Source organism: Mus caroli, unplaced genomic scaffold, assembly GCF_978045245.1.
Source record: "Mus caroli unplaced genomic scaffold, Mus_caroli_1 scaffold_8, whole genome shotgun sequence".
NCBI classification, from domain to species: Eukaryota; Metazoa; Chordata; class Mammalia; order Rodentia; family Muridae; genus Mus; species Mus caroli.
In genome coordinates, this window is record NW_028227263.1 from 64,884,232 (window position 1) to 64,900,662 (window position 16,431).

The window sequence follows — 16,431 nt, forward strand, 5'->3', positions numbered from 1 at the left end:
GGAGGCAGAGGGAGTCCCTGGTTCAAGGTCATCCTTAGCTACCCAGCAAGTCTGAGGCCGACCTGGGATATATGAGATTCTGTCTCAACTAACAAAAAGGTACCGAGAAATGCTACAAAGTATGCCACATCCTGAGCTCTGCTCCGGATGGAATCTGAGGTATTGAGGGACAGAGAGATGATCAGACTCCTCTCAGAAAACCTCAAGTGCAGGAAGCTATTTCTAAGGTCCGACCTGGTGAGGGAAACATCTTAAAAGCCTGTGGTATGCACAGCTGCTTTCCAGAAAAAGAGGCAGCAAGAAGATCAGTTGGGAAGCCTCTACAATTTATCCTGGCAAGAGATGATAAGTCCAGAACCAACCCAATGGCAATGAGAGGGCAGAGGAGACAGACATGAAAGATGCCAGAAAGAATCGGACAAAGTGAGAGGAGACTAGAAAAGAACGTGTTCTGGGTGTGTTGGATTTTCAGTACCCACAGTGTTCCCACCGTCCCAAAGGCAATTGGGAGTCTTGATCTGTTCCAGCAAAAGGCAAAGGCTGTAGATACAAGTTTGGGTGTCATCAGCCTAGAAGTGGGGCTTAAAACCAAGACAGTGAATTCAGCACAGAGGAAGAGTCAACAAGAAGGGTAAACAGAGGTCGGTGTGCATTGCCACCGGCAGACCAGTACACTCACACCTACCCTGACAGCACCATCAACTAACATCCCACGGCTGAGCGCTGACAAAGGTTTATATAACAGGCATATTGGACTTGTGTTTGCAGTGATTGAAGATGAACACACGGATAGTAAGAGGTGGGAAGGTTTCGCAGAACTTCCCCGGGCTTGTGAGTAGTCACATCTAGCAAATAGAAACCCATCTATAATCTACCCTGTACCCTGTAGATTAAAAAGTAATCCTCATCTTTTGCCACTCCGTGTCTGCATCTCAATCTCGGGGTAACCAGGCCAGTTGGGCACCAGGCCGGGCTGGAGGGAGGGAAGCTTAGCTGGGCAGGTGGGTACCGGCAGGATTTTGTTCAGCAGTGAGTAGTTGGGCAAAGAGCATACACCCAGAAACAGCTTTTGAAGAACTGTTATAGTTATGGGGGTTGCGGGGGACAACAAAGGTTATTTAAACCTTTGGGGGTGGTAAGTAGGGACTATGGGTCTGAGTGTACATCATTGGCCAGGACTAGGGTGCTAGGGATGCCTCATTTGCATAAAGAGGAATTCCAGTGCGGCTGGACTTGACTTTGTGAGGGGAGAGGAAATGAAACTTGGGTACCAGGTTTTGTGATGTCCTCTGGTAATGCAAGGCTTGGGGGCATAACACTATATGCACCAGGACATTCAGGTCCAGGGCAGGGGGAAAGCAATCCTACTCCCACCGATCTCAGGGTGAGATTTCCAGGGTTTGGATATGCCTCGACCCCACTCTTGCTCCAGGCCTGTTGCTACGGGTCCCACAGCTCCACAGCTGCACAATCGCTATCTCCTGTAGAAAGTCCTAAAGAATATAGATTCATTTGTGGATGAAGAAGCTGAGAACTCAAAAGAAGTTAGCTGACTTACTAATAGCCGAAGGATAAAGAAGGAATGACAAATTCAGGTCTCCTTTCAGTTGCTCAGCATGCCACAGCCAGACAGCAACAGAACACTGGAAATGGCACCTTAGGAAACTGTGCACACACCTCAAGTTTGTCTGGGTGACCCAGAGCCTCACTCAGCTTAATAATTTAAGTTTGAGAGAGGGACAAATTCTGCTTTTAAAAGGACATTCAGGGGTCTGGAGAGATGGCTCAGGAGTTAACAAACCTGGCTGTTCTTCTTCCATAGAACCCAGTTCTGCTTTCTAGCACCCATGTGGCGACTCACAACCATCTGTAACTCAGATGCGCCTGCCTCTGCCTCCCGAGTGCTGGGATTAAAGGCGTGCACCACCACGCCCGGCTGGATTGGTACTTCTTTAAAAGCAAATTAAAAAATACCTATAAGACAAAAAAACAATTTCATTATGTGCATGCCTTAAAACTTTTACATGCCAGAAAAGGGAGGCAGAGGCAGGCGGATTTCTGAGTTCGAGGCCAGCCTGGTCTAAAGAGTGAGTTCCAGGACAGCCAGGGCTCCACAGAGAAACCCTGTTTCGAAAAAACAAAAGAAAAAAAGAAGTACCAACCCTATAAGCTGTGAGTGCTAAAACTATAGCTACAACCAAACACCAGACTGATTCCAAGTGTCAAGAAGAAGAAGAAGAAGAAGAAGAAGAAGAAGAAGAAGAAGAAGAAGAAGAAGAAGAAGAAGAAGAAGAAGATGCAGAGGAGGAGGAGGAGGCAGTGGCTGAGTAGGTGTTCTTACAGAGGCTAACCTGCTCTAGATGAGTGTTCTTGAGGCACTCAGGGTGTTCTGTGGGATACACTGTGGCAAAACAAATGACTTGAAAGTGATCAAAGTAAGGACAGTGTGACACATGGGGTACATCATGAGGACGCTGTGTGATGACAGAAGCCAGGAAGGAATAACCCACCACTTCCCTCCCTACAGGAAGAATCTCACAGTGCCTATGACTGCTTAACTCTACAGTTACTATTAAAAGTAAGGGCTCATTATAAGTAAGGATCTTGAGGGAAGTGAAGTTGCTGTGCTTCCAGCCCCTAACGGCACCAAGCATAGAACATGTTCAATACTGACCGCAGAGGGAGAAGCAAGTGGAGGTGCCATGTACAGAAGTAATGTAGAAAAGAGCAGTAAGAGAAGAAGATGAAAGCAGACTGTAAAAGGGTTGCAAAGGTCCTAAGCAGTCGCTACTGGAGGTCTGCAGTTTTGCCCGGGGTTTCCTAGCAACCAGAGCAAAAAAAAGAAACACAATCAGTTGTAGCATTCACCGTGCCCATAAGATTAAGAACAGAGCAGTTGCTCAGAAGAACGCTTCCCTCCGTCTTAAGGGAACATTCCTACAGTAAATGTGGGCTCATGTTCTAGACAGCTGGTGTTCAGTACATCCTCAGGCAGGTGAGTGGCATTTTGCCAAGTGTCAGTATACTTGAGTGGTCAAAGCAACTTCATGGAGATAAGAACTCTCTGGGCACTTGGGATCGGTTCAGAGGGAGATTTTATAAAATCTGGGGACAGTGATGTTGAAAAATACTTTTCTAGCAGTCACACCATCCACCACTTGCAGAGAGACACCGCCACCTACCTGACCAGGGCATTCTCCTGTTTCAGGTGTCACCTCCCCAACAGAGCATGCTGGTAAGTTGCACAGTGTTTACCATGCAAGCTTGGAGAAGTGAATTTAATTTCCATAATGGCGGAAGCCTAGCACGACGATGTGCACTTGTAATTCCAAAGCGGAGAAACAGGCAGGTTCCTGGGGCTCACTGCCCAGCTGTCTTAGTCGCTATTCTAGTGCTATATGAGGAGACATGACCATGACAACTGTAATGAAAAAAGCATCAAAGCATCTAACTGGCGCTTGTTACAGCTTAAGTCCATTAACATCATGGTGGGAAACATGGAGGCATGCAGGCAGACACGGTGCTTGAGGAGCAGCTGAGGGTAGAATTCCAGGAAAAGGGAGGCCTGGCCTGGGCTTTTGAGATCTCTGAGCATACCCCAAGTGACACACTCCCTCCAACAAGGTTACACCTCCTCCCTCTTAAATAGTGCCACTCCCTGTTAACCACATTCAAATACAAGAGCCTATGTGGCCATTCTTGCTCAAACCACCACACCAACCAATCTAGCCTAATCAGCAAAGTCCAGGCCAGTAAGAGACCCTATCTCAAAAATAACAAGGTGGGGAAGGGGTTTCCTAAAAAATGATACCCAAGGTGACTTCTGGTCTCAATAAGAACACACACAAACACACACACACACACACACACACACACACACACACAAAAGTGCGCGCTCTCTCAAAGAAAATTTTGTTTTTGTTTTTGTTTTTCGAGACAGGGTTTCTCTGTATAGTCCTGGCTGTCCTGAAACTCACTCTGTAGGCCAGGCTGGCCTCGAACTCAGAAATTTGCCTGAATCTGCCTCCCAAGTGCTGGGATTAAAGATGTGTGCCACCAAGCCCGGCTTCAAAGAAAGGTCTTTTGGGTTTTTTTGTTTTTTGTTTTTTTTTTTTTTTTGGTTTTTTGAGACAGGGTTTCTCTGTGTAGCCCCGGCTGTCCTGGAACTCACTCTGTAGACCAGACTGGCCTCGAACTCAGAAATCCGCCTGCCTCTGTCTCCCGAGTGCTGGGATTACAAAGAAAGTTTTAAGGCCAAGTTTGATGGCATATTTCTGTAATACCACGACTTAGAAAATAAAAACAGAAGATGAGAATTCACAGTTAGACTCAGTTACATAGTAAATTAGAGACCAACCTCTAGAGGCCTCGTCTCCAAGTATGAAAGGGAGAGGGAGGAAGAAGAGGAGGGAGAGGCAGAGGAAGGGCATTTTACTACACAAGAGGTGATAGGGAGATTGAAGTCGTGGCAGAGAAAATGTTCCATGCTTTTAAGTAAGCATGGAAAATAGATGATTTGACACTCTGAATGAATAAGGTGAGTCGGGCTACAACCCATCAAACCCCAACGTGTCAGTAGTGTTCAGGCTGTTCCTGAGGCACGACAAGAAGAAGTCACCAAGTTTTGCATTAGAAAGAACTGACTGGAGAAGGGCTTAAAAACTAACCTACTTAAAAAGAAAAAAGAAAAAAAAATACCAATAAGATTGATAGGCCATGAAGTCTGAAGGACAGGCAGAAGGCTATGATGGCTGTCACAGGGGTGGGGACAGTGAGCCACGCCACTGGACATCAGGCTTGGCAGCGTAGCCTATTCCTCCCAATGAGACACTAGCACAGGGAAGCTGAGGTCTGTTAGTGGGTCTCGCTTCTGGAGTCCAGTCTCTTAGAACCCAGCTGTGACATGAGGAGGGAATTCCCCGTAGCCACGAGAAGAGGCCTTGCTGACGGCCATGACGGCCATAGACAGTCCCAGCAAGTAGGCAGCATTTTTAACCTTCTAGCCCACCCAACACTGACACCACCTGAAGACAACTTTTCTTAATCTTTACAGATTACAAAGCTTTGGTGTCCTAAAGCACGGAATTGTGGGTGTTTTGTTGTGCCACAGTGGGCAGTGATGAGGAGATAGTGGCAGGAGAGACCAGAGGAACCTAATCCTGACCTATCCAATGCTTCCTGTGGGAGAAGACAAGTAGACCTAGGGTCAGAGGCCACAGGAGCAGGGCTTGGCATGCCTGTCCTCTTCCCTACCAGACTAGGAAATGGCCTGAAGTAATGGTTTCCTGTTTCCCAATCAGGATCTGTAAGAAAATAGGTGATCTGCCAAGGGAGTGTTTAGAGGAGGGTGTAGGGACCCCAGCCTAAAGTGCTGCAGTGTCCTATCCCTTAGAACCAGGCCTGCTTGGTTCTATGCGCAACGCTAAGCCCACTTCTACTTCTCGGTAACATTCTTTTAGATCCTGCCTGCTTACACAAAGCTCTCTGCTGATCTGTCAGCTAAAGAAGGCCTGCCGAGCAACCTACACATCTGCAAAGACACAAAAGTGTGCATATTGACCACCACAGTCCTCTATTCATAAATATAAGCAAAACCCAAGGATTTCTAAATACGTCAGGAAAACCAACAGCACAGAAGACAGGTCCAAAAAGAACCAACTGGGAGGCTGACCATGGAGGGAACGGGCAACTTAAAGAAGAGTGTACTCCAAAACTGGTTACCATCTGCAGGGATCTGAGGGACCTTAAAAGCAAGAAGAGGTGGGAAAGGGACAAAACACAACAACAAAGCAGTTGGCCCAGGAACTTCAGGATGTAGAGTAAGAAAAACAAAGGGCCAGAAGTATTCAAGGGGGAGAAAACTAGAGCTCCATCAACTGTGTCATTAGGAAAAGACCAGACATCCTCCCACATCGCTTCCCAGTCTGAGACTATAGACGTGTACTACCACGCCTAAGTGAACACTTGCTCCCCTGCCAGCGTGTCCCTCAGCCTGGTCTGCTTGCTTCGGCTCCCCACAGGCCTGTCCATCACTAACATGCTGCACATTTTTCTTATGCATTGCACGTATTGGCTATGCCCTGTCTTCCCCTATGATTCTTCCAGCTCCAGGAAAACAGGAACTGTTCCCTGACTTATTCACTAACAAACAGTGCCTAGACTCAAAAGAGGCCAACAAAGATTTATTGAATTAAATTAAACCTGGGTGCAGAGAGCAATGTCTTATAACTCCAGTTATTAGAAGAAAATCGTGAAAACTTTGGTGTTTCCTTCAAGAGAAGGGAAAGCAGAGCTGTCACCCAACACAGAGAGCTTTAGGTCCTAGCAAACAGAGTCAGCAAGTTAGAGGACATTGGTCCCAGAATAATGAACTCTGCCAAAACAGCTACTGTCAAGTGCTAAAGAGTACATTTTCAAACATGCTATAACCCAGGATATTTACTACCCATACTCCCTAGGTAGGAAAATGAATCAACAATATTGTTCAGTAAAAATCAAAGGAGGCCCAAGAAAGAAGACAACATGGAAACAAGAAACTGAAATTCCAAGGATTGAAAGAAGCCAGAACTTAAGGGACACTCAGAGAATCTGCTTAGGGCAGCACAATGTAATGACGTGACTTTTCACATTTATAAATGTCCTCTGGCTCTGCTCACACTGCGTCTGTTCCCCACACTCCCCACAGAGGCAGTGGCCCTCCCCCTCACAGACAGCCTTTGCTGGATGGCTGAACTGCAGAACTTCATGATGTTGATTAAAGTGGTGGCTGAGAATGGCTTACCTACAAAAATAAGACTTTAACTGTGAAATTAACAAACAGCCGAGTAACAAAGATAGAGGCACGGCAAATGCTTCCAAATGGGTAGGTTGACTATCAAAGGATCAGTGGTGGAGGTGGGCTGTGGAATAGCCCAGTAGATACCACTTCTATCATTGACCAGCTTGGTAGCAAGGATTTTGAAGAGTTGATGGCTTTTGCTACTTTTCACAGACTGTATGTAAAGACTGAAGTGTCATGTCACATCCCGTGTCCCTCTGGAGCCTGATGTGTTCAAAGCTGGGTCCCCAACTGCAGGTGCTGTGGGAAGGTGACTGGCCATGAGGGCCACTTAGCCAATGAGCTAACCCACAGATGACTTCATACTGAAAGGGTTATTGGGGTGGGGCCTGGCTGGAGAACAGAGTTACCTAAGTGTATCTTTAGGGTCATATTTTGCTTGGACCCTCTGGTTTCTTTCAGGGCCTCTAGTTAACCACAGGGGGAGCCATTTCCAACGGAACCCAGTGATGAGGGACAGAAACCTGTGAACCTTAACATTAAGTAGATCTTCCTTCCCAGTAGGTTCATGGTCTCAGGCACCCTGTCTGTAATGAAAGCTGTTTCACACACCCCTTGGCGGGATCTTGAATAACAAAAAAGTCAGACAATATGAATTCTGGGTGTTGGGTATTAGCCGTCTGTCACATATGTTCTTCCTTCAGGAGTTCACCATATCCTTGATCCTTGATTCCTATAGTCAGGAAGTAGAAAGGAGAAGTGAGAAAGAGAACACAGCCGGAGATGAACAAACTACCCCCTCAGTGCTGGAGAGCTGAGTGAACTCTGCCCTAGTTGTCAGATTTAACGCAATGTCCCCAAAGGACTTTTCTGCATTGACCGGATACTTCCTGTACTAGGCATTGTGGGTAAGTTACCAACTCATTCACAGTCTACAAGGGAGTTAGACATATCACTCATCACAAAGGACTTTTCTGCATTGACTGGATACTTCCTGTACTAGGCATTGTGGGTAAGTTACCAACTCATTTACAGTCCACAAGGGAGTTAGACATATCACTCATCACAAAGGACTTTTCTGCATTGACTGGATACTTCCTGTACTAGGCATTGTGGGTAAGTTACCAACTCATTCACAGTCTACAAGGGAGTTAGACATATCACTCATCACAATCACAGTTGGGATGGGAAAACTTAATCATGAGAGCATGGGCCCCACAGCAAGGGAAGTATGGGGGACATGACATCTTTCTGACCTGCCACTAGGTCCATGGCTGAGACACCTAAAGCAAAAGACAAATGATCAAGAGAAAATCATATAAGGGGATTTATAACTTTTCTGTAACACTACAGCCTTCAGAAACGAAGACTTGAAGGACCCCGGAAGCCTGTGTGTGTTTATATATGTGCTATTTGATGAGAAGTGTCTATCACGGGAAAATAAAGCTGAACAAAGGCAGCCATCACAGATGAGGATGGCGCCAGAGCACTTTGTCCAGGTTCTGCTTGGCGTCTCTGGGTCTTCGGGGATAAGGAGATCCCTGTCCACATGGTCACTTCTAGAAGGAACACTTTGCGAAACCTGCTTCAGGGGGACAATGATGGTGTTCTGGTTCTGTTGTTTTCTCAGATGTCAAGCTGCTGCATTCAGAGGTATCCCAGGCACTGCTCTACTGCTCTGGAAAGACACCGCGATCAAGGCAACCCATATAAAAGAAAGCATTTAGTCGGGTTGTGGTGGCACATACCTTTAATCCCACATACCTTGGAAGGCAGAAGCAGGAGGATCTGAGTTCAAGGCCTGATCTCCACAGCAAATTCCAGGACAGCCAGGGCTACACAGAGAAACGCTGTCTCAATAAGACAAACAAATAAACAACAACAACAATACAAGAAAGCATTTAAATGGGGCTTGCTTACAGGTTCAGAGGTTTAATCCATTACTATGGCAGCGTACAGGCAGACACGGTATTAGAGACATAGCTGAGAGTCCTACATCTAGATCCACAGGCAGCAGGGAGAGAGACGAGACCCAGCTTGTGGTTTTGAGACTACCAAGCCAACCCCCAGTGACACACAAGACCACACCTTCTAATCCCTCTCAAGTAGTGTCACTCCCTGATGACCACGCACTCAAATAGACAAGCCTATGGGGGCCGTTCTTATCCAAACCACCACCAAGAAATAACCCGTCCTGAGCCTCAGGGTACAGGCAAGTCAGCAAATGGGACCTGGGAAGGAGCAGAGTGGAGGGGACCTTTCAAAAAGCATATGGAATGGCCCAACGGAGGAAATGCTTGGGACAAGGGGACTAGTGGAAAGTCTAATAAGAGTTGTCACACTCAGGTAGGCTGTTTCAGTAGCTGGGGCTGGTGGTGTGCAGGGATCAGGTGAGCGGGAGACGTCAGGCAGCAGGCAGCTAGAGAGAACACTCATCTCAGCAGGAAACTAAGGGGCCAGTGCTGAGCCGCTGAGAGCGGAAAGGACCTGTTAATCAGAGCTGGAGCCTAGAGTCTGGTGCTTAATTGACCAAGAGTAAAGTGGGCCTGAGGATTTAGGGATGACAGGTGGCTAGGGAAAAGGAGCCAAGGAGAAAGATGTTTTGAACTGGACTGAATCCCATTATGGTTTATGGAGACAGGTTCCTCTTTCCTTATGCTTGTTGCTTCCCAAATAAAACAATGGAGCTTTATAAACTGGGAAAGACAGGAAAGACTGTCAGGAGGTAGTTGTAAGATAAAGATCTACTGGATGATTTCTCTGCTCATCCTCTCCACCCAGGTTTCCACTATGTAGCCCAGGCTAACTTGGAACTCATTCTCCTATCTCAGTCTTCCCACTGCTGGAATCACAGGAGCCTGTGAATTTGCCTTGGAGCTGTCCTCAGTGTTGGATTCTCAGACACCTCCCCAAGGCTCTGCTTCCCTTGGGAATGGGAGGGGTTCTGAGACTCAGCATGCATCCCTCACCTAGCTTAGGGAGAAGCGCCTTGACAATCTGATATGAGAAATCCTCGAGGATTAAGGGTCCTCCTTCAGCGTGAGTGGCTCGGGATGTCACCGAAGACATGGCCTCTGTGCCTTCCTAATCCCACCCTCAGCATGCTGGATTTTCACCTTGAAGCTTGGCAATACACTCCTGGTTCCTCTGAGGTTTTTTAATTTAACTAGGCCACACACACCCCTTCTCATTGGCTGGAACTCACAGACTGATTGGTTCAGCGTCACCAGCAGGGAGGGAGACAACATCAGTCGTGGTTACTCCCCTGAAAACAGAGTCAGTCCCTCAAGGGCATGAGATGTCACTGAGGGAGACCAGATGCTATAATCTAGAAAAGAAATAGAAAGTGGTTGTCTGCACTTTGGAATATCACAGGAGAGGAGGAAGATATGTAGAAAGAAAAGAAGGAAACAAAAGCAGAAGGCCAGGACAGCCTCCTAAATACTTCTTGGTGGCACTTAACAATAGAAAGATTTGTTGTCGTTGTTTGAGACGGAGTTTCTGTGTATAACCCTGGCTGTCCTCAACTCACTTTGTAAACCAGGTTGGCCTTAAACTCACAGAGATTGGCTGGCCTTTGCCTCCCACGTGAGGTTGGGGTTAAGGGCATGCACCATCGTGCCAGGGTTAAAAAGAGTTTTAAAAGATCTTATCCATGCAACACACTTAGCAGGATTCAGCTAGGTTAAAATGCACTGTCCTATCTGGGGTGTATGCATGTAACGATCCAAGCACAACGGAAAGCTTTAGTAACAGTGTCTTAACTACTGCACTGCAAAATAAGGGTGTTTCCTAACTCCTTGGTGTAAGTAGTGTCCTGCATGTTCCAGTATGTCCCTTATGGGATGCTGTATGCCCTACTGTTGGAGAGGCCAGCCCTTCATTGCTGGTCCCAGATGCCTCTCAGCTGGCCCTAGACGCAAAGCCATCTGCATCTTTTTAATCAGTAGTAAAAGCCAGTGTTGAGTAAGACGCCTGGGAGTTGTGAGTGTAAACAATGAATCCTTTTGTTATCTCAGGTAAATAAATAACAATGTTATCACATCCCTTTGACAGGTGAGCAAACAGAGCTTAGAGATTTAAACTCTTGTGGGAGTTCATCTACACTGAACAGAACAGCAGAGCACCAGTGCTTGGAGGCTTCCCACAACGGGCTTGTGGCTGACTGGACAGTGGGGCCAGTTCAAGGGACAGGAGTGTCATCAAGTGACTCCATCTGTAAACACAATGGCTAGCGTGCTGTACAGTTCTGTTGCATTCTGTTGTGGCTATTGAGACCACAGGCGAAGCTGATAGCCTGACTGCCTTCCCACTTCATATCTAGAATTTTGGCTGAACTTAAATCTGTTTACATGTATTTGTTGTATGTGCCTGTGCGTGATGTGTCTCTTGCATGAAGGCATAGGTCCGAGGGCAACTTCAGAGTTAGCTCTCTTCTTCTAACATGTGGATTCTGGGGATCGAACTCATGTCCTCCGGCTGAAGGGAAAATACCTTTGCTTACTGAGCCATCCTTATGGTGTGCGCCAGTTGACTTTTGTCAATTTAACACAAACCTAGACATATCTGGGAAGAGGAACCTCCATTGAGAAAATGCCTCCCTCCATCAGATTGCCTATAGGCAAGTCTGTCTGGTGTTTTCTTTATTAATAATTGGTGTGAGAGCATTCAGCTCTCTGTGGGTGATGCCACCTCTGATTAGTGTGTTCTGCATGGTTTAAGAAAGTAGGCCAAGCAAGCCATAAGTGAATACACCAATAACCAGCATTCAAGATGCTGTGAAAAATTATAAAACGCGTGCCACAAAGCCCAGGCAAAGGCAGTTGCAGACCACAAGGTCAAACGTCATGCCCAAGGAGGTCAACACAGAATGGAAAAAGACTCAGAGGCCTTGACAGTTAGATCACCAGCCAGCAGCCCTAGAGCTACACGCAGGGGTGGATGACAGAGCCAGACAATGCCAGCTTGGGGAGCATGAGGCATGGGAGGAGATGAAGATGCTTAGACAGGAAGGAAGAGGAAACATGAAAGGAAAGCTGAGGCAGGGTTGAGGAAACTTCCCATGATGGGCAATGGCCATATACTTATAGGTATCTGGAAGAAAGAACTGTGGAATGGGCACGTTGATGTCACCAGAAGGAGAAGGCGCAGAGTAGTTCTGGATGGTGAATTCAAGTGCAAAGACAGGAAAATTGGTCTTGAAAAGAAGGGGGATTTCTGCAGCTGGCAGGCAAGGGTCAAGCAACTGCTTACACTTGGGCCGTCTACTTCCCGAGGGCTAGGGAATAAGTAGAGATGGGCAGAGCTAACGAGACGCGTTCACATAATCAGCATCTATATTTATTTCCCTGTAACCCGAGAGGCAGCAAATGCAGGAGAAGTGGACTCTGAAACCCAACCTGCTGCTTTGTATTTCACTTCTGGCCGGGACGTGTTTTTCGTGGAAGGTCATATTTAAATCCCGCAGCAGAATCACAGCAACTGTGCTCAGAACACATGGCCCAGCTCCTCCATGCCGTAAGCCCTAAGATTACTTTTATTATCACAAAAATCTTGAGACATCTAACGATCATAGTGCAACTGAACGGTGACAGTAGCTTAAAAGTGGAAAGGTGGCCGTGATGAGAGCAAATGCAAACCCGGGAGGTTGAAGAAACAAGACACTGTAAGGGAAACAAAAGCAAAGTCAAAGTAAGTTCGTGGAGAGTGGGCCTTAGGAAATACGTAGCACAGAAATGAGCAGTGAGAACCTAAGCCTTGTGGCCCTGGCTTGTGATGCTGAGGATGTGAAGACAGAGGGGCAAGGGTTCAAAGCTAGCCTAGGATACATAGGAAGAATCTATAAAACAAACAAACAAAAAGCCAAACAAAAAAAAATCAGCAGTTAGTATTTACACTGACTCATTTTTGAGTAATTTCTCGCATTTTGTAGCAAGGAAAATGGGGGGTGGGAAGGTGAGGTAAACCGGTCACGTCATAAGTTGTGGCCCTGATGCAATTCAAAACCAGGTGAATTGAGTTCAGAATCCTTCCTCTCATCTGTCCCTACCCTATGCCAGCAGCTCTTACGCTGTGCTCAAGAAGCTTAACACTTTTGGTCTCAGGATCTTAGAAAATATAATGGCTTTTATGATGAAAAATCCTTAGCTAACTAGGAATAAGCAAAAAGGTTACTACCCTCAACATGGGAAGAGCAGCAGCGAGTAACCCATAGTTGGCTTTAAACTCAATGGGGAAAGACATTGCTGTGATGATGTGGCCATTAGAAGGGAGGGTGGTCTGCCTGTGATGTCTGTGGTACCGTTGATCTGTCTGGATGGGCAGAGTGTTCTCTTTCTCTCTCACTATCCCATGCACGCACGTCCCTCTTAAGGCTGTGCACTGAGAGGATGCCCTTCCCTACAGGGAGAACTACTCAGTGGCCAAGGCTATGTAGGTACCAGGCTCCCCTTTCAGTTCCTCCAAAGCTGCTCTCAGGATCAGGAACACAATAGGCTGATTCTCACCTCCCCTAGCCAGCACTGCTCTAGAACTCCAAGACAGAGCAATAAGGATAAAAGAAAAGAAAGAGAACAAACATCTAAAGTGGGAAGTCTGAAATAAAACTGTTTCTAGTCACAGATTATCTGATTCTATATAGAGAAAGTACCAAAGAATATATGCACAAAAACCATTAGAATTAATTGCTGGATTTGGCAATTTGGCAGATATAAGATCAAAACCTGGAAATCTATTGTATGAACAATGGACCATTCAAATATACTTTTAAAAAATTCCATTCATAATAGCATCAAAAAGAATACTTTGAATTAAGGTTAATAAAGGAGAAATAAGTTTTGTTGTGTGTGTATGTATGAGTGTGCACATTCATATGTGTGCAGATGCATATGAACATGTGTGCACTTGCATGTAGAGGTCAGAAGACAAACATGATTCCTCAAGTGCCATCTATAATTGCCTTTTTAAAAAAACAAAACCAAAAACAGAGTCTGTCTTAGTCGCGATTCTATGGCTGTGAAGAGACACCATGACCACAGCAACTCTTATAAAGGAAAGCATTTCATTGGAGCTTGCTTACATTTTCAGAGGTTTAGTCCATTATCAGCATGGCAGGAAGCATTGTGGCCCACAGGCAGACATGGCGTTGGAGAAGTAGCTGAGAGTCCTACATCCTGATCCACAGGCAGCAGGAAGAGAGAGACTCTAGGCCTGGTTTGTTCATTTGAAACCTCAAAGCGCCCCCCCTCCCCCCAGTAACATACTTCCTCCAATCAGGCCACACCTATTCCAACAGGGACATACTTCCTAATAGTGCCACTTCCTGGTGACCAAGCATTCAAATCCAAGAGCTTATAGGAGCCATTGCTATTCAAACCACTACAGTGTCTCTAATCGATCTGGAACTGCCCAGCAGATAAGCTGGCTGGCCACCAAGCCCCAAGGATCTGCCTGTATCTACCTCTCCACTGCTAGGCTTATAATCATGCAGGTTTTTGTATGAATTCTGGGAACTGAATTTAGGCCCTCATGTCTGCCTCTGAAGACACCAGGTACACATACATGCAGGCAAACCCTCATGTACATAAAATAATAAATAAATCCTTTTAAAAAGAAAATGAGAATCCTAGACCAGTGGATCTAATCAAAACTAAAAACTTTTACGGTCCTAATAACAGTAGCAAGAAAGTAAGAAGACAGACAACAGAATGGAGACCATATTTGTAAGCCACACATTCAATAAAGCCCCAGCATTCCAGAGCATGTGATGAATAATTACAACTCAAAAGCACAATTTTAAAATGGCCAATAAGCACATGAGATTAATGATTGGTAAGTTCATGAATAATCAGGGAAATAAAAACCAAAACCACAAATGAGACGCCACTTTACAACAACTACGCTCTCTTGGGTCTGAGGCAGGAGCTATGTATATTCCAACATACGACCAGGCATGGAGAAAGACTGCCATCTTGTCCTGGGTCTCAGAAGCAGCATTTAGATGCTGGAGTATGACAGACATCTATGTGGCTGTGTGGGGGAGTGGCTGAAATGCTGTGAGTCTCTGTTCTAGAAGCACGAAGTCAAGTCTCCATGTTCCATCTCGGTATCTGAGATACAAATCCAAAGAAGTGGCTGCTACTTAGGCTAGATGATTGGCTGGTGAGCAGAGTGAGGAGGGGAACACGTTCAAATATTTTACTAGTAAATAAAGGGTGGTGTGGGGGCAATGGCTCCGGGAGTTTCCTCCTTAAATCCTCATCAGAAGTCTAGAAAAATGTTCAAAGTAAGTTACTCTCATGGTAACCATAAAGGTTGGAAAAACAAACAAAAGAGAGTGGTAAGTAAACCCACACAATACTCAGACGCAGGCACTGAGGCATGGGACTTCCTTATTTATCTTAAAGCATATTGGTCTTACTAGGTCCCACCTACTGCGTGAGCTGGGGAAATGTGTCTAACTTGTTTCAGTACAGTTTATCCAAGGCAGGAAGACAACCAATCCCTACACAGCCCATTCCCTCAGCCAGAAAAAGTCTCTGAGAGTCTACCTTTTCCCCACCCTATCTGTATGTTAGCAGCTGTATGTTGTGGGGAAGGACCCACGCGACCTCAGGATATTGGTGAGATACTCAGCTAGCTTGGCCTTGTCCCGGATCTGTCCTATGTGCAGGCTGGTGATGGCTGACATACTGGCCCTGCCCCTGGCATTCTGGTGTCCACAGCTGACCTTACCATTCGCTCTAACCTGTGGCCTAGTTTTGCTTCTCTTGGCTAGAACCTGAGGGCTAGCCTCGCCAGCTGGCTCAGCCTCAGTTTGGCTTTTGCTGACCCCATGAGTTTCCCTGACACATTGTCTACCAGGCCCTAGCTGGAAGGTCCAGGCAAGGAGGACTCTTTGCCCCACCCAGCAGAACTATGGAAATCTAGTTGCTCTTAACTAAACCTGGGAGCTAAGAGGCTCAGGAGCTGGTGAGCACCGCGTCTCCTCCTCGGCTACTGAGCTTTCTCCAAATTACCTTGATAAGGAGGCCAAATTCCTACTCCTTCCTTCCGAGGTCGGATAAATCTCCTGTTTTAAAGGAAGAACACTAAACCAGGCAGAAGTGGTGCGTGCTTTTAGTCCCAACACTCAAGATCTGCAAGTCTGTGGGAGACCCGTGGGAGGCTAGGGCTGGCTTAGGAGCTGCAGTCAAGGCTGCAGTTTGGGCTTCTCACTCTTTGACCTGCCCCTTGCCTGGAGCTCAAACTGAGGTTGTAGGCATAGTGCACAAATCTCAGGAGTAGAGGGTGTGATTTCACATGGTTGTAGTTTCTGTGGCACACGTGAGTGTTTCTGCCTTTGGCTCCTTTGCCTTAGCTTCTATTTATACCCTCAGAGCTCATCCTTTAGAGAGCAGGCAGTCCAACAGCGGCTACTGTTTCATGCACTCCCTGGGACACAGCAATCGCAGGGCTCTAATCACCGCCTTTTATGCTCTCTAAAGCTCTTCTCTTCTTTGGCATCAACTCATTTTCCAAAATAGAACCTTTCCTCCGCCTTTTCCCGGCTGCCTTTTCTAGAGTTTTCCTCAATGCCTTTCCGTCAGTAGGTCTTTTTCTTCTGAGGCCTCACATCTGCTCTAATTATAAACCAGCACGCATGGTGGCATATG